We start from the raw sequence: 19,306 nt of genomic DNA, 5'->3' as shown, positions 1-19,306 counted from the left end.
CACACACACACACACACACACACACACACACACCTGGGAAGGACCTAAGCAAAGAAACTGAAGACTTATCTGATTGTTATCCCAACTTGATTCTTGACGATTATGTGAAGAAACGTGGAAATCTTACCCACTGTTAGTTACAGTAATCAATCTGACTTTGTAGAGAGAACTTCTAAGTAGTTAAATAAGCAATGACTCCTTCACTTGGACATGCCTCCTTCTCTCTCATACATTACAGATTAAAAAGGGGCTCAGGGAGAGAGAAATGGGAGCCCCTGAATTGATAGAAATTAGTCCAGCAAAATTAGGATCCATGCAGGAGCCGAGAAAGACTCATGTTTTCTCAGAGCTAACTTCCATCCTCCATCAAATACCTTTGTATCTAAATGTGATGCTGGCCATACTAACTCCTAGTCAATGCATGGGTGGGAATTTAGAAAGAGTCCTGTCTGCAGGTGCTTCCTCAGGCTCCGCGTCTGATCTCTGCTTGAGACAAGGCAGCTTCTTTTTATTATTCAGTCCCTTTGTCCTGCACTCTCCCACTCACTTACGTGGAGTGTCTATGAAGAAGTGCTTTTCAATTCACTTCCAATTGCTGATCGATGCCTTTCCTATCTTCTTCCTTTTATCAAAGCTGGAGATTATAGTTCTAGGATGCAGTGATGAGAATTTCAACCCATAGGCCACTTGTCTAGTGAGTTTTCTAGTTGAGATTCAGGTTTTCAGCAAGGTCTTTTTTGTTCTTTCTTTATATATTGACATTTTATTGGCATATAGTTCACACACTATACAAATTACTTTAAAAAGTATACAACTTGATGGTTTTGGTACATTCCGAACAATGAATTTGTTTTGACTAACCAAGCATTTTCACAGTTTCTGAAAGCATCCCTGACACATTAGAAGTCACCTCACATCCACCTCCCCACAACTCAAGGCAGCCACTAATTCATTGTCTACCTCTGTGGGTTTTGGTACTCTGAGCTTTTACATTCATGGAATGACAAAATGACTTTTGTGTCTGGAATCTGGTACTTATCAGGAGGATTTTCGAGCATGTTTTGTTTCCCTGTCTACCTTCTTTATTCCCCAACAACTTTAGCTACACTATAAACATCAGTAATTCATCCCTTTGGTGGCTGGAATCCATTCCATTTTACTCAGCTTTTCCATCTTATTTATATAAACATTTCATTTTAAAAGTAACTTATTTTATTATTTTACTTACGTATGTGTGTCTCTGTGTGGGTCTGTGTATGTGAATATGTACATGTGAGTACGTGTCTGTGGCAGGATTCTTAAAAGTTCTTATTAATAAAATCAAACCTGAGGCAAGTTATTGGGGTCCATGCTGGTAGATCAGAGAGACAGAACAAGCCACAGCTGTCTCACCTCGCGGATCTCAGCTGGTCTTGTCTCTCAGACTGGAGGCTCTGAGTCCTCATCGGAATGGTCTCAGCTGAATTACTGCTCAAAAGCCTGAATGCTTAACCAGCCAAAATCTTCTAGTTTCTGGTCCTCGCGCCTTATATATCTTTCTGCTTTCTACACCACTCCTGGATTAAAGGCTGGCTTTCTGGATTAAAGGAGTGTGTCACCATGCTTGGCTATTTCCAATGTGGCCTTGAACTCACAGAGATCCAGAGGGATTTCTATCTCTGGAATGCTAGGATTAAAGGTGTGAGTGCACATTTTCTAGCCTTGTATCTAGTGGCTGTCTGTTCTCTGACCCAGATAAATTTATTAGAGTACACAATATTTTGGGGAACACAATACCACCACACGTGTCCACATCCAAGCTGTTGGATTCCCTGGAGCTGGAATTATAGGTGGTTGTATAGCTTGATGTGAGTCCTGGGGTCCTCTAGAAGAGCAGTAAGTACTTTTAACTTCTGAGCTCTCTCTCCGGCACCTATATACACATTTAATTTATCTATACATGTATGAGTTATTGAACACAGGAGGTTATTTCTACCCTTTGGTTATTGTGAATAAAGCTCCTATGAATATTTATGCTTAAATTTTGTATGAGTGTCTGTTTTAGATTTTCGCTTGTGTGTTGTTAGTGGGACTGATACACCAGATAACTCATTGCTTAACCTAAGGGCCCTAAGTTGTTTTCCAAAGAAGCTACATCATGGTTTCTTCATATCCTTATCAATACCTAATATCATTATTATTTTACATGTCCTAATACATGTGAAGAGGCATCACATTATGGTCTTATTTTATTTTTTATTAACTCACATGGTTAGCATATAAATCAAAGATTTTTATTACATATCTTTGATTTTCATTTCCCTAAGGATTAACAAAGTTGAACACTTTTTGTGTGCTTATTGAATACTTACATATCTTTTTGGGAGAATTTAAAAAAAAATACTGTCCATGCTCCTGGAGAGAATTACTCTTTGTTGCCCACTTTCTAGGGGTTCCTTTCGTGACCTCTCCTCTTCTCTTTAGACTATCAGGGGAAAGTCCTGGGTGATCTTCCTTCTTGTTCCTTGATCTCTTCTTTTCACAGGGGGACTGCACAGCAGACCCAGGGTGGGGATGAGGATGGGAAGGAGGTAGTGTTCTTATTTGCATAATTTCAATAAAGCTCCCCCATTGAGAGCAAGACATTCAGTCTGTGAGTTCCCCGCCTGTCTTTGGGTTCTGTCTCTGAACAATCTCCTTTTGATGTCTGTGAGAGGCTGAGAGGGAAGTGGGTGTGTCTGTCTCGGATGAAGTAGAGAACTCAGAGCAGTTCGTGCATAGGTTATGAAGCATCTGTAGAGGGCCTGGTCCCAGGCACCCCCCACCCTCACCTCCGAACTCCCACCCCATGTACCTTCCTTCTTCCCCTGTGATTCTTCCTGCCCTGGCCACATAAAGCTTCTGTGTGGCTCCTCTCAGCAGAAGAGAAATAAAACCCCGAGTCTTGATGCTTTGGGACACCACCACACCCAGGGCAAAATAGATTATAAAAGTCAAATATGATTTCTATGCACAGCATTCTTCTGAGTACAGGGACAGGGACATGGGCATAGCAGTTTTCTTTCTCCCTTACAGATGCTATGAATATTAGAGAGTACTTATTCTGCCAGAGTCCATGCTTCCCTTCAGAAGACTGACTTGAGAACAAGAACTCTGAACCTGTCATTGATCGATACATCTTACATGAATGGTCCATGTACAAGGCAGAGCCCCCCAAAAAAGAGGCAAGTGGAGGCTTGAACGATGTCTCCTTGAGGTACAGAGTCAGGAACCAGTACCATTCCCACTACTGGCCGAAGAAGCTTAGGCAGTCTCAAGATCAAGGCAGGAATATCAGTGGAGGGCATGCAAATGGAAGCCCTGTTTTGTGCCCTTGCCTGTTATCCTGAACTTTGTAGGCAATACTTCACTGGAGGTTCTAATTCACATGCTAATCTCATTTACATAGATAGAAAATAAAGTGAATCCACCAACAGGCACTAGGAAAGTACTACCATTTAAAATACAGTGTTCTGTTGAGCTCTGGCACATTTTCAATGGCTAGTTTCTTCTTCTTCAGGGCCATTCATTCTCCGTTGCTGGTTTCAGTTTCCTACTTGATAAGCAGAGGTTTGGAATCCATCTTGATTAAAGCAGCAAGGCCACAACTCCATCCTGCCTGCTTCCTTTGAAGTTTATGTACACTCGGTATTCAGATCAGCTGCCAAGGGCACTGAGAAAGATGAGCTATGGGCTGTGACAACATAAGGGCGCAAGGCCAGATGCTTCAAGTCCTTCAGCTTCCTTCTGGAACTAGAACCGCTGGACGGTTTCATCTCCCTAGAATGGTTTAGGTACAGCTGAAAGGAGAAATACAAACAAAACCAAAATAAGATGGCATTTTAGGTCTCATCCATTATATTAAACCGTATTGTCCAAGTCAGACAAGGGTCTCTTTATTACAGTGGGTTAGCAGGCTTTCCAATGCATAGGCTTGCCTAGAAATCGGATTCTTTTGTGATGTCCCACCTTCTAGTTGGAAGGTCTGTTCATTACACAGAGGCTCTTAAGAAAGGCTGGAATAAGCCATGGCTAAATGTTCTATGCTATTTTCCCATAGTTTTATGTCACATTTTGTCTGCAATGCTGTTATAAGACTGCCTTCTCTCCCTCAAGCCTCAGTTTTTCTCTCATCCTTTCTTGTCTGTCTCTGTCTCTAGGTCTCTGTCTCCGGGTTAAAATCTATATCTTCCTTCCTTCACCCCTTTCCATATTATTTTTAAAGAGAGAGTTATGACCACATATAAATACATTTTAGACAAGCTAGTTCTTTGGAGAATAGTTCTTCATCTATGAAATATAAGAATCCACAAACTCTCCTCTCATGCTTAATGATTTTCAGAAATACTTGATTGATTTACACAATTCAAATTTCTTTTCAGCCTCCCAAAAGCTGCAGTGATTGGCTGTGTCATGACGTATAAGCCATGTGACTGTTCAGTCCCCCTTTCACCATACTGGGAAACTTTTTACTCTCTATTGCGCTAGAAATCAGACACACTCCTTGACATTCCCCTTCCTCTCCCACAATCCCAGCATCACATAATAGTGGTGGCTGGCGTGTCCCTGAAGAAGCAGCTTCAGAAATGTCATTAGAATCAGAAACTCAGAAACCAGGAGAGAAGAGAAAGTGTGTGTGTATGTGTGGTGGGGGAGAAAGCTGGCAAACAGTTTTTTTAAAAGATGATTTTTGTGTGTGGCACTCCACTTCCAGTGATTATGTAGCTCAGGTTGCAGACTCTGCTCTTTATATCATGTATTTTTATGTTCTCTCCCAGATAGAATATCTAAGAGAACACTTCTCCCCCTAGAAAAGAATGATTTTTATTTTCCATATGGTACACACTAGCAATCCTGGCATTTGACCACATTTGTGTAAACATGAAGAGATACTTATAAATTATTGGATTTACCCCAGTTTGAGTTCCCAGCTACGTTCTGTAATCATTACAGATGTTCTTACTTCAGCCTCAGAAGATATTTTGGCCCATTTATATGGTTGATTAGTCATTTAAGCTATAGACTACATTTATTACATTGTTCAGGGGGTGTAGAACACAAGAAATACTCACGAGAGGCACTAAGATTATTCATGTGCACCAAAAGTTCTGTGAAGCAGGGAAGACCCTGAAATCTGAGCACTCAGCACAAACGCTAATGGGAGCCCTCAGTCCCCTGTGGTATGAGATGACTGGGAGGGACTTGGGCCCTTCTCGGAGTATGTTGATGGAGAAGCATACAGAGCTAGAGAAACTGATGGTCTCACTTGTACAAGTTTGACCTTCATCCAAAGACCTGGTCCTCATGGAGGTTTGAGTGGGAGGGAAACCTGATGACCTTTAATAATGGCCCTTATAGGAGGCTTGGCAATAAGCCCTAAAATGAACTTTATTATTCCCCTTCCCCAGAGATCTACCCTCGAGGTGGGTCTCCTTGTTTAGCTCAGGCTAAATGCAGATGCTGGAGATTCTGAGCCTGGTGGCTACACCTGTGCCATCCTGCAGGGGGCACCCTAAGGCAGATGCTGCCTCCCAGAACTATTCTGCCCCAGTGCTCAGGTCAGATTTCCACTGAGTTAATATTTTTAAATTAACATGTAATTTATCCATAGAGCATCTTAGCTTTAGTCACAAACATTGTTATGTGTTTCCTTTTTTTTAATTAAGAGATTTTCTATTCATTTTACATATCAATCACAGATTCTCCTGTTCTTCCTCCTCCTGCCCCCCAGCCAACCCACCCCCTATTCCCACCTCCTCCAAGGCAAGGTCTTCCCTGGGGAGTCAGCAGAGTCTGGTACACCCTGTTGATTTTAAGTTAATCCTCTCAGTAACCGAGACAGGTAGCTTCCATGGAGAGGTGAGAGGTGGTAGTCGGTGCCTGCTGTAGAAGGCACACATCTGGATTGTAGACCTGTTATCTTCCTACAAGACTTCTTCACATCGAGGATAATAACAAACAGAAAACACGTCTACTCTCCCTTTTATTTTCATTCGCCTTAAAACGTGGTCATGCTTTCTTTATGTCTGTTCCCCTGAGATCAGCCCTCATGAAACTCTAGTACTTTCCTGGCTGCCCTCCATGCTCAAACAATGTTGAGTAGGATCTCTAGCCTTGTTCTGATTTATTCCACAGATGTAGACTTATTATCAGCATTCCCTCAGAGCTCGAGGGGGTAGTTTTAGACGATAAAGTTCGTTTCTATTTATCATCATATCCCCAGTGCTGGAATTGGGGTTTTTGACTCTCACTGTATGAATGTAAACCATGAGGCTGCATTGCACTTGTCCTCCAAGCCAGAAGGATAATATTCTAGTTTCACTTCCTTTGCTATGAGGAAACAGCCTGATGAAAGAGCCAGACGTGGGGGTGTGTGAGAGGGGGTGAAGGAGGGAAGGGAAGAAAGGAAATGATGTAATTTTATTATGATTAAAAATAAAAATTATTTGAAAGAAACAACACAGGGGAGGAAAGAATTTATTTTGGCTTACAATTCCTGGCCACAGTCTGTAGTTGCAGGCAAGTCACAGCAGCAGGAACTTAAGCCAGCTGATTACACATCATCTACAGTCAAGACCACAGAGAACCAAATGCATCTGTGCCACTTACTAACTTCCTTAGCTAGCTTTCTTTCCTCTTACCCATTCTAGGGCCTCAGCCTACAGAACGGTTCTACCCACAGTAGGCTGGGTCAGTTAACAAGCAAGCCAGTTCCCAACATACACATAAGCTGATCCGATCTAGACAATCTGTAAACTGAGACTCTCTTTCCAGGTGATTCTAGGTTGGCAAGTTAACATTTGAAACTTGCCATCATAGATGGAGACCAAAATACAAAAGCACATAGAGGTTTCTGGCAACTTGATGGAAAAACCAACATTGATTCAGGTCTTACTCTGGCCTCTTTAGAGCAGGAAGAGGTCATAATTCCAGTTAAAAATCTGTTTTCACTGTCTCAGGAAATAAGACCCAGAGATGTCAGAGAGGCCTGAGATCACACAGGTGTGACGGTGGTCATGCTAGAAAGAGACACAGGCCATCTGCACTGGGTCAGAGGTATGAGGTCCAGGACACAGAAACTATGTGCTTCCCATTGGCATCGAGGTTGTAGAGGGGCTTTCCTACCAAGCCACAAGATGATTAAAGGACTGGGGAGGAAAAGCACTTCAGATGTGGAAGTCAGAGTTCTGGGGCGAAGAAAGAAGACTTCTTATTACTGATGGTGGTTTGGATTGGAAACATGAAAGAAGGGAGAAGAGAGAACCAAACTCAGATTTGTGCTGCTCAGACCACAGGCATGTGCTTAGAAGTCGGAGCCCTGTGGACTCTGGGGAGGTGGAATCCTGGCTGCAGGTCTGAACAGCCTGCTGCTGCTTCCTCCCTCTTTCAGGGCCAGTGGGGAAGGAGGCAGGATTACTAAGAATAGCCATGGACTCTGGGACTTGATATTTTCAAGGAATCAATGGAATTAGAAATGAGATATTAACTTTAATCAGTCACAGATGTTTGGGCTCTTAGCTTCTAGGAAAAGAATTTCAGACTGGCTCTTCACCCAGTAGAGAAACTCAACTACACAGAAGGATCTACACCTGTGGACAAACTCAACTCTATGATATGGAGGAGGATCTACACCCATGGACAAACTCAACTGCAAACCATGGAGGAGGCTCTACTCATGTGGGTAAACTCAACTACACAATATAGAGGAGGATCTACACCTGGACAACTAACTACTCAACTGCATGATCTGGAAGAGGATGTACACCCACTGGTGGGACGGGTACTTTTCTGCCCTCTGGAAGATGCAGGACAAAAGTCTCCCTTGATGAACAATCACTCACTTGAGTGGCTAGACTTCTGGCTAAGCAACTCCTGTTGACCTTTCATTGCATGTAGAGGGTTTCAGTGCCCAGGCAGTACAGACTGAGCTGTGACTTGGAAGTCTAAGAGAAGATAGGAGGATAGGCTGGCCCATCTTTCTTAGGTGCTTATTTTTCAAGAAATAAGATGATTGGGAAATTAGACACATGGTGAGAGGATGATTTGGTTTTATTATACTTTATATTTTATAAAAGTTTAAGTCTATCAGCAAAATGAGACAATAGGCCAATGAACCCATGTGTCCTTCACATAGATTCACTATTGGTTAGGAAGTGTTAATTAAGCATATGGGTCAGTGAGGGTTGTGGTGATGTTTTATTTGTACTGAAATGTGGTGATGTTTTATTTGTTCTTTAATAAATAAAGCTTGCCTGGAGATCAGAGGAAAAATCAAACCATTATATATAAACGCAAAAGTCATGCAATGTTAGCACATGCCTTTAATCCTATTACTTGACAGGCAGGGATCTGTTGAGTTCAAGGCCACACTGATATGTGAGTTCAAGGCCACACTGGAAACAGCCAGGTGTGGTGGCACACGCCTTTAATTCCAACACTAGTTAACCATGAAGGTCTGGAGGTCTATACAGAATGACAGGAAGTGACAGAGCTGGGGAGAAAGAGGAAATGATGTACCTAGACAGAGAGAGCAAATCAAATGGCAGAACAGCGAGGCATATAGGCGTGGGTAGACAGGAAGTAAGTTGCATTTGGAAGCTGAGGTATCGGTGAGGTGAGGTTAGCTTGTGGCTCTACCTATTCCTCTGATCTCTCTCAGGCTTTATCCCCTATATCTGGCTCCATGTTTTTTATTTAATAAGACCATTTAGAAATGTATCTACAGAAGGTCTCCCGGCACCTACATGAAAGTTATTTTTAGAATTCTGCAATGAAGCCTCAGGGTGGTAATGCTGCTGCTGGACCTTGGGCAGTTTTCCTGTCAGCACTGGGTGCTGATTCCTCCAAGCCATCCTTTGTCAACCTCACATCAGGGCAGGTGTACATTAATTTGTCCCTTAGCTCTCTAGGTTGACAGCTCCACAAGCTACAACAAACACTGAAAACCACGACCTTCCCTTTAAGGCTTGCTTTACAACTGTAGAAAAAGAAAGAAAGAAAATTACCCCCCTCCTCCACTTTCTTTTCTGGAAAGAATGCTCTCAGCTACTGCTTGTGACCTTGATTCAAACTCAACAGACCTGCAGTGAAAATAAATTTTTATGTTAAGTTTCTTGCCAGCACTTTTATACATCAGTATAATTTATGATTCACACTGAAATTCAGTTTAACAGCCCTGGGATTGCTTGCAACTAGGAATCTCCTCTATGAATTATTTGTGTCTAGGTAATGAGTGTGAATACATGCACACACACAAAACACCAGAGAACCTTTTTAAGAGTTAGTGATTCAGTATTCCAAAGAGAGCAAGGAGCAAAGCTAATTTTCTGGTGAGATTTTTAACTCCAAGTTCTGACCTACAGTCTATATTTCATGTCATTTAAAGCAAAAGGTGTTAAGTAAACAGCATTAGGGGAGGGAAGGAGGACAAAAATTGGTTTCTGGGGAGCAAACAGTAAACTGGGGGAGGTCTGAACTCTAACATTTTAGTCAAGCAGAAATGTCACAGCTACATATGAGCTGTAGTCCCCGTTTCTACACACCTCTTCAGAGCATAGGATGCCTCTCAGACCCGATTGCACTTCTCACAGCATAAACAGGCTGGGATGAGCACAGCTACTCAGTCTTTGTGACTGCTCATAAGAATGCTGATCCTCAGTTGTGATGATGGCGCCGCTGACAGGCCAAGGCTCAAAGAGGTCCAGGAGTGTGATCTTACCATAAAGATAACATTTGGTTTCCCATGTGACTTCTGCTGCTCATGTCCACCATACTGAACAACTTCAGGGAGTACACCCTATAGGTTGCAACATGAAGGGAAACTTAAGTGTTAGGTCCCTGGCAGCCCTGGCTATCTGCTGGACACTTTGGGGCACTCTATGGTCCTGAAAGCAGAGCTTTCCAGCAGTAACAGATGAGACTTATGTGGTCATGCCAGCCCTTCCGTTGTCCATTCACTCACAGATGCTGCTCCTTGATAGAGAAGCCTAGGGACCATTCCCTTTTAGGGAACAGGACTCCCTTCTCCTCCCTTTATGCTTCATGTTCTTAATCTTGTTATATAAGTAATAACTAACACTGAGAGTATGTGGGAGCCTGAAAGTTGAAGACATTCCCTTTATTGAGGCTCTAACAGGAGGCCTTAGAGTTATGGCTCTTGCAGAAATACAGGATAAATATGATATTTTGGGCACACACTTTTTCAATTATGGGCAGCTCAAACCCAGTATTGCTCCTCATCCATCTCAATCTGCAGGCCAGTGGGGAGGCTGCTCCTAAACATCTTTGCACACTTAATCTCAAACCTTATCCATGCAGCTTCTAAATTTTAAAAAATTAATCAAACCTAAGCCCTGCAAAGTGTATACTCTGATTTATATCAGTCTTGGCAAACAGGCACACCGAATAAAAACCTTCTTAGTTGGACATGACAGTGTTGGGGGAATTGAAGGCTGGAGAATGACACTAGGGCACCTGTTTTGATGAGCAGCAGCAGTTCCTGGAACTCAGTTAAAGACTCAAAACTTGGTGCTGCATCAATGGAAGCCTGGGGGTAGCATGGAGATGACTGGTGTGTTCCTCTATCCTTGGATTAATTTTTAAGCCCAGGTCCATGAAATCCCTAGAAAGTCCACTCTCAGATGAAATGGTTCCAACTATGCCTCAGCCTGGAAGTGTTGAGAGTGAAAACACTGTAGAGTCTGTTTTAGGGCTTGAAGATGAAGTAATGTGGGGGAGGTAGGGTGAGGAGGGGTTGAGATAATTTCTGTCTTAGGAGATATAGAGAAAGATGCTCAATCACCTGAGATCCACAGCCACAGGAACGAGTTAATACATACTTAATGGCTAGCTAAGAAGGCCCAACATAATGAGTTGGGAGGGCAACAATCAGTGTTTTATAGTAACATAAAGTCAGGCTTGGCACAGGCTCCTGATTCTGAGTTACTACTATTTTATTATAAGCATTTTCCTGTAGCAAATTAACTATGGAATTCACCAACTTAACCTTGTCCTCTGAGAAGGCCAGAAGTTGAACTCTTGTGGCTGGTGGGGATCTACCCTACTTGAACAAGAGTGAGACTACTTCGAAAGCTAAAGCCCCTTGGCTGGCTGGCTAAGTGGTCTGGGCTTAGGGAAAAATGCCAGCTCAAGCCAGGAGCATTCGGTAGGAGACACTCCCAGAAAGTCATTCACATAAAATGAGGCTGATGGGAGATAGTCTCTGTCTGATGGGAGATAAGTCTGTGTCTCAGCTGTGTAAAAATGGCTCATAGATGATTTTTTAAAAAATGTTATAACTTTCAATGGCTTGAGCAGTAAAGAGCATGCCTGTAAATCCACAGGTGGGATTGTAAACTGATCCAATCTCCAGGAAAATTAATGGTCAGAATTTATCAAAGTGAAAATTTTACATGTTTTGTTCCCCAAACTCTAATTTCAGGAGTCACTTGCATAGAAAGATGGCTTTCAAAGTTACCTCTAGACTATAAGCTCTGCATCATCTGGGAACCTGTTCAAATGAACACCCCTAGCCCGGCCTCTGATCTACAGAAACTAGAAACAGGCACAAGAGCAACTATACAAGAATGCATATTATCTTCTTCATATACAGTGTGAAATTAGAAAGGATATATTCACAAAGGGAAGTGATAAGATGAAAACATCATTTATACACATGCCTTAGTCAAAATAAGGCAATTTGCAAAAAGACATGTATCGATAATATTAGAAGCCACAGATAATGCAACTCACATTTTCATTTTTCAAGCAGTAAATTCTTTGATGACCTGCTTTTAAGCACCCATTAGCTTCTACAACAATGAAGACCTCTAGTTATGTGCTTCACAGAGACTTTCTGTCAAACTACTTTGGGACTAAATTAGACTTATCTCTCTGTTTAGTAGTTAAGAAAACTAAGAAACATGGCAGGTTGAGTTGCTGTTTGCCCTCAGTCACATGGGGCAGCATTGAACCTGTAACTACTTCACCATGTTCCAGCTCAGGTGTCTGTTTCACTTCTTCAGGCTCATTCCCTATTTGTTATCCCAGAATCCTGGAATATATGCCGTTGCCTTCACTCAAGGCATTTTCCCCTTCTTAAGCTGTTTTGAATCGTGTCTTCCTTCCTGAAGTCTTTTTTTTTTTCTAAATCTTTAAATATGGAGAATCATCATGAATCCCTCCCTTTGTAGGCACTTTCCACAAGATTTGGAATCCCTTCCCTGTACTCCTCTACAGCACTGAAGGGATGTCTACACCTTTGGACAGGAAATGATATGTATTGTTTATTCTCAGTAGCTAACATGCAGTGAATGGCTATCACTGTTGAAAATGATGGCAGATTTGAACTGCCTGTGTTTGCCATTGATATGTCCATGATTTGACTTACAGTAGCAAAGATATCAAAGAAGCAGGCTGCCAGAAGGATGCAGGGGATATGAATGGGACTCTTATAGACACTTATACAAAGAGTCTTGACTTCCAAATTGTAGAAATGTTTCTCTTATTTGTAGAATAATACTGAAAGTGAAACGATGAAAGCAAACACAACCTAAAGTTGAATGCATACAAATGAACTGACCCCTATTTCAGATGGAAAACCCAACAACACAAAAAAACAATTCCAGTAAAATCTGGAGCATATACATTATGTGCACTTCCTTGGTGAAAAATATTCCAGTTATTAAAATTTTTGAAGTTATTTTAGTTATAATTTTGGACTTATTAAACTTCTCCGTGCATTTTTGGTGGTTATTCATTATTGTCATCTTGAATGGGTTTAGAATCAACTTGAATGGATTTAGAGTCACCTAGGAGACCAAAGTTTGGGTGTATTTACAGTGGTGTTTCTAGAGAGGTTTAACTGAGGAGGCAGGGCTGATCCTAAATGTAGATGGTACTATCCCATAGGCTGATGTATCAAACTGAATTTTAAATGGAGAAAGGAAGAAGAAAACTGGGAACCAACATACAACTCAATGCCTCCTGAGCATGGGCATAATGTAGCCTCATGATTGCTGCCACAGCAAAAACTACATTTGCTACAATGCCCTTCTGCTATGATGGACTGTATTTCCCTTTAAACTATGAATTGAAATAAACCACTAAATCTGTAAGTTGCTTTTTATAAGACATTGTATCACAGCAACAACAAAACTATTTAAATATTGTTGGGCAAAGAATATGTTTATATTGATGTCATTAAATAATAGACAGCCTTCTTCCCCAAGACATCCACATCTGGAACCTGTGACTATGTTGTGTTATACAATGAAAGGAATGTTGTAGATAAAATTCAGGTTTTCATAATGTAGAGAGATGATTCCAGATTACTGAATGGGTCCAGTGAAATGACACAGGCCCAGAAGATCAGCAGAAGAGATGCAATAAGAGAGGTCAAAGGCGGAGAGACTGAAAGCATGGAATTCTACCTCTGCTGGTCAGAAAATACTTTTTTTTTTTCAAAAAATACTTTCATTAATTCTTTGAGAATTTATTTTTTATTTTATAATTTTTTAAAAAAATACTTGCAAATCAACAAAATTTGAAAATTTCATAGATTGTATTTTGCACATTTTTATCCATTTCCCCTATTTCATGCTAGATCCATCCCTATTCCATACCCACCCAACTTTGTGTCCTTATTCTTTTAATCCATCAAGCACCATTGATGTTGCCTGTATACTCTTAGGTTTGTGGTTGTGCCCTGGAACATGTTAGACTCTACCAGGGGCAACACCATTAAAGAAAATGAATGCTCCCTCTCCCAGAAACTGCCAATTACTAATAGTTTAGGAGGTAAGACTTTGTGGCCACATCCTTCTCCACGATGGAATTTTGTCTGGCCTTGACCTTGCACCAGTCTTGGGTATTTTGTCTCAACTGCTGTGGATTCATATGTGCAGCTGCCCTGATGTTTCTAGAAGGCATCCTATAGTCATACAGCACCCCTGGCTCTTACATTCTTTCTGCCTGCTCTTCCACAATGATCCCTGAGCCTTGGAACACTGTGGATATATTATAAATGTCCCATTTAAGAACTGAGCACACTAAAGCCAATGATTCTCTGTACCTTGACCAGTTGTGGATCTCTGGATTAATTGCCATCTACTATGAAAAGAAGCTCCTCTGACAAGGTTTTAGAGATGAACTAGTCTACAGATGTAACAAAATAGTTATTAGGAACTGGTTAATACTATGTCCCATTAGCAGAGCAATAGTAGTAGGTTTTCCCATAGGGCCTACAATTTACTGGAGTCATTAGTTCTTGGCCCAATAAGTGTGCTAGGTATTGGTTGCATCCTGTGGAGCAGGCATTAAATGAAATGAATGTATTCAGATAATGGTTGGTTAATCCCACGACACTCGTGCCACTATTGCACAAGTAGGCTTATCTTGCCAGGCGGGTCATTATTGTAACTGGCAGGTGCTTGTGGTTGGTTTTAATGTTGACTTTCCAAAATTAGAATCATCAGAGTGGGGAGTCCCCCCATCCTAAAGAGCCACCCTGATTGCTTTGTTGATTCAGGAAGGCCCACCCCAGTTGTGGGCAGCACCTGCTGTATGAGCCCAGACAGTAAAGGGTGTGACAGAAGGAAGTTTATCTCACTTTTTGCTTCCTTGGCCTTCCCTCTTGCTCCAGAGTTGATTTCCCTGTTTTTGCTGCTGCTGCTGCTGTTGCTGCTGCTGCTGAGTTTCCTTTCATGATAGTAGAACCAGCATTTCCAGGCTTTCCTGGTGGAATAGGAACCAATGGCCTCCAGGATGCTTCTGCACTCTTAACACCAGATTGGGACTAATGAGGCACCCTGCTTTGTGGCATGAGTAACTGCTGGCTGTCACCCAGAGTGGCCAGTCTGGGACCACTCTGGCTGTTGAGGAATTCAGCCTCAAGGACAGAACAGCTATTGGGTTCTCAGACATGATTTGGCTGATGTTACTATTTTAAAGCATACTCAATAAATTTGGATATATATTATATATTTATCATATATATCCATCTCCTTGGTTTTATTCTAGAGAACCCCAGATAAGATTGATGATTTTTTTTCTCCTCTAGCTGGATACATAGCATCATCTCCCAGCACTATGAAAGCTAAACAGTAGGGTTAAAGCTTCCAGGTCAATACCAGCTTGATTTTTCCATCTTCTATGATTCAGGTATGTTATGTCCTCAAGAATAATGTAGAACTGTCAAGTCCTTGAGGTTAACCAAAGCAATGCCAACAGCCTGCTATTGGCACTTGGGAATCTATAAGAACTCACCAGCCATCCCCTCCAATAGAGGCAACCCATTCCCGACAGTGACCTTTTTCTTTGCTGTGAGAGCAACTCCACTTACATTTTTTAGATGTATGTATCTATTTGTATTTCAAGACACTTCTGCAGCAGCTTTTCATATGAGTTTGTCAGAAGGTCTTCGGTGTTAGCTGTCTCTTCCTGGATTACGTCTTCTACCCTGCCTTTTCATACACTACCCCATTAACTCTTCCTAATCCACTGTGAAAATGCACCACATTTTCAATATCCATTTGTTAAGATCAATCCACCTGAGTCTATTTAATAGACTATTTAATAATGGGGATTTATTAAGATATAAATTGAGGAAATACACTCACGAATACAGAACCAAGTAAACAGTTGAAGTTGTCCTCTGTTCTGATTGGGAGTGAATCCACCTGGCAGTCCGATCATGTCAGGAAGCAGGAAGCAGAGGCTTCATGACCCCTCTATCTTTCTTTTTAAAGAGGAGAGAGATGCTCAGTGGTTAAGAGCATTGACTGGTGTTCCAGAGGACCCAGGTTCACTGTAGGATAAAGGTAGAAGGAAACATATGACCCCTCTTCCCTCTCATTTTAAGAGGTCACCTAGGAAGGTAAGAAGCACTGCCTCCTTTGGGCCATATAGCCCAAGGTCATGGACGGAGCAAATGCCACTACATCCATTTATCCATTGATGGGCATCTGGTTTTGAAGATGAAAGAAGACTGATATAGCTCAAAGCATAAAAGTGGCCTCAAGAAGCTGAGAATCCCATCAGCTAATAGAAAAGATACAGAGGTTTTCATCTATCAATGGAAAAAGACCAAATTCTTGCAAAAACTACAATAAACAGGGAAATGGTCTTTCCTAGAACCTCCAACAAGCAATGCAGCCCCAAGGATACACTGATTTTATTCTATTGGCATGTATACCATACCTATTATGTCAAGAAATGTAAGATAAATACATGTTGGTTTTCATTACTAAATCTGTGATACTTTTCTATTCTAGTGTATTAGTTTGCTATATCTTCCAGAAGAAAATTTCACAAACAGAACGACTTAATTAGACATCTATTGTCTTAGGTCTCTGTCCAAAATCAAAGGTTTGGTAGGATTTGTTCATCCAGAGAACTATGAAGAAAAGATACATTCCAGGTATCTTCACTTGGTGTATAGGTGACTGTCTTCTGCCTGTGTCCTCAGAAAATCTCTCCTTACATGTCTGTGTCCAATTTCTTATTTGATAAGCATACTAGTCTACTGGATAATGGCCACATGTTTTTATCACTTAAATTATCTCTGCAAAGACCTTCTTTCTTTCTTTTTTTTAAAAAGATTTATTTATTTATTATGTATACAGAAGAGGGTGCCAGATCTCATTACAGATGGTTGTGAGCCACCATGTGGTTGCTGGGAATTCAATTCAGGACCTCTGGAAGAGCAGTCGGTGCTCTTAACCTCTGAGCCATCTCTCCAGCCCCAAGACCTTATTTCTAATAAGATCATATTCTGAGATTTTTAGAGAACTGAAAACCACCTATAATTATTTTACTTATAATCTTTATTTTGATTAATTTCATTTACAAATTATATATTACACATGAGGATATTTATACAATTATACATAGTTATGCACTACTACATGACAATGTTTCAGTTAGCAACAGGTCATGAATTGTGTAAATAATATTGCTGTTATAAGATTGTATTGCATATCGACACTGTAACCACCCTCATATAATTTCATAAGCATAGTCTTTGATGTAAGCATAGTAACAACATCACACAATAGAGGATTTTCCCAAATATGTCCTTATTATTAAGTGATATATGATTGTATTGTATGTAGTAGATGTATATATTTCCTACAGTCATTTAACTCATCAATGGATCTAAAAGCAACATGCAACAAGCATTCCTAGTACCCAGATCTTCTTTTCCAAATCTCATTTTCTACTAAAGAAATCAAAATTCTTTGAAGAAATAACTGCTTTTGACACCCAATGTAGGGCAAACACATGTAAGCCCCAGGGAATCTTGGTGTGTAAGCAAGAAAGGAAATGCTTACAGGTTAATGGAGTTATGTCAAAAGGACACAGGATCTCATTTGAAAGGGTTTCCATTGGCCAAGTCTAAGATAATTTAAACATTAATGAGAAAAAGACAGTAATGGATTATCATACATTTGAATTTTTTAAGTTTACGAGTCAATAACAATGTAAAATGAAGCACTTTTTAAATAAGAATGTCACCTAATAAATAGAAAAGAGTGTTAGAACTGGTGACTATATTTTAACTCCTGATGTAACCACTGATTTAGGTGAGGATTACCAGCAGACACTAACCTCCAAGTGTAGTTGTTGATTTTTCATTCTTTGTCTCTTTTGGTCTATGGGGCCCACCACTCAGCTCCCAAATAAACACACACAGAGGCTTATTCTTACTTATGAATGCCCAGACTTAGCTTGACTTGTTTCTTGCCAGCTTTTCTTAACTTAAATTATCCTATCTTTTGCCTCTGTTCTTTTATCTTCTCTATTCTATATGCCTTTCTTTTTTCTTACTCTGTGGCTTGCCATGTAGCTGGGTGGCTGGGTGGCAGGCCCCTAGAGTCATCTTCTCCTCCTTTTTTTTGGATCCTCAATCTTCTCTTCCCAGATCTCTCCTTCTATATATTCTCTCTGCCTGCCAGCCCTGCCTATCCTTTCTCCTGACTAGCTATCGGCCCTTCAGCTCTTTTTTAGACCATCAGGTGTTTTACAACAGGCAAAGAAACACAGCTTCACAGAGTTAAACAAATGCAACATAAATTAATGCAACTTCTTTGCATCATTAAACAAATGTTCTACAGCATAAATAAATGTAACACATCTTAAAGTAATATTCCATAACATGCAAGCAAAAAGTTTTTGGTAATAAATAATATCCATGCTGTGTGGTGAATCTATTATCTACAGATGATTTAATAATTGCAAATGGAAATTGGCACCTTTTCCATGAAGATATTTAGTGGTTAGTGCTTTAAGTTCTAAGTGTGGATCAATCTGAAATCATATGGAGTCTTTGATGACCCATATCTGATGGGAGAGATACTTACAGAATATTTTTGTTGGAAAATGTTCAAGTTGAACTTATCTATGAGGAAAAACCATGTGGGTTTAAATGTGGCACTTTTTACAGACAGTTGTCTTGGACTCTGCAAGACAGAAAAATGGCGCTTTCCAGAAGTTGAGGGTATGCTAGAGAATGGGAAGAAATTGGCAGAAGTTAACCAGGAGGCATAATTCTTTGAGTTATTGTGTAACAAGCTGACCATAGTTAATAGTAATAACTGTATATTTAAAATCACTGTAAGAATATAAATTTTTTGACTTAAAGATGGTAACATGATATTTGAGGAGACAGAAATATTAGTTGTTCCACAATACGTACATATATCAATGTATCACATTGTATCCATGCATATGCACAATTATTTGTCAACTAAAAATAAAAATTATTAAAAGAAACTAAAATATCAAATACAACTTTAAAATACTTTTAAAAGACATTTGTGGAGCAAATGGAAAATTTTAGTGGGAAATGTATATTAGATAGTATTAGGAAACATATAACTTTTTTCTTAAGCTCATAATGAAGTGATTGGCTGAAGAATGTCCTTAATCTTAGCACATGCACACTGAATGAAGGACTTGGTTCAATTCCATGATATCTGCAAGGTATTTAAACCAGTTCAGAAAAAAATATGATGGACTAGATAGAGTCCACTTTCACCAGCTCCTGTGAGCAGATAAATATTCAGGAAATTTATAAAACCATTCATTAAACCATTACTAGGTTGAAGTATTCATGGAGAGAGTTTCTATACCCAGAAATTAGCAAATACCACAAACAAGGGCTACTTAACCTACTTCATTACTCTGGCATTCTGAATGGAAGCAAATGCTAATTGGTGGAACATTCAAATGGACTTTGTGTTCAGCATGTGACTCTTTCAATTTCTGTAAAAACTTGAAAATCCTATAA

General features: G+C 40.4%; 1 long non-coding RNA gene across 1 annotated transcript; it reads right to left on the bottom strand.

The window, feature by feature from the left end:
- Positions 1 to 2,218: 2,218 nt before the first annotated feature.
- LOC119088285 lies at positions 2,219 to 18,753 on the bottom strand. Its single transcript, XR_005091908.1, has 3 exons — positions 18,378 to 18,753; positions 9,024 to 9,098; positions 2,219 to 3,818 (listed from the first exon to the last, which is right to left on the bottom strand). It is a non-coding gene; the product is annotated as an uncharacterized LOC119088285 (long non-coding RNA).
- Between the last annotated feature and the right edge of the window lie 553 nt (positions 18,754 to 19,306).

Source organism: Peromyscus leucopus, chromosome 6 (genome assembly GCF_004664715.2).
Source record: "Peromyscus leucopus breed LL Stock chromosome 6, UCI_PerLeu_2.1, whole genome shotgun sequence".
Taxonomy (NCBI): Eukaryota; Metazoa; Chordata; class Mammalia; order Rodentia; family Cricetidae; genus Peromyscus; species Peromyscus leucopus.
Note: the sequence above shows the minus strand (reverse complement) of the source record. Positions and strands in the feature narration are given on the sequence as shown.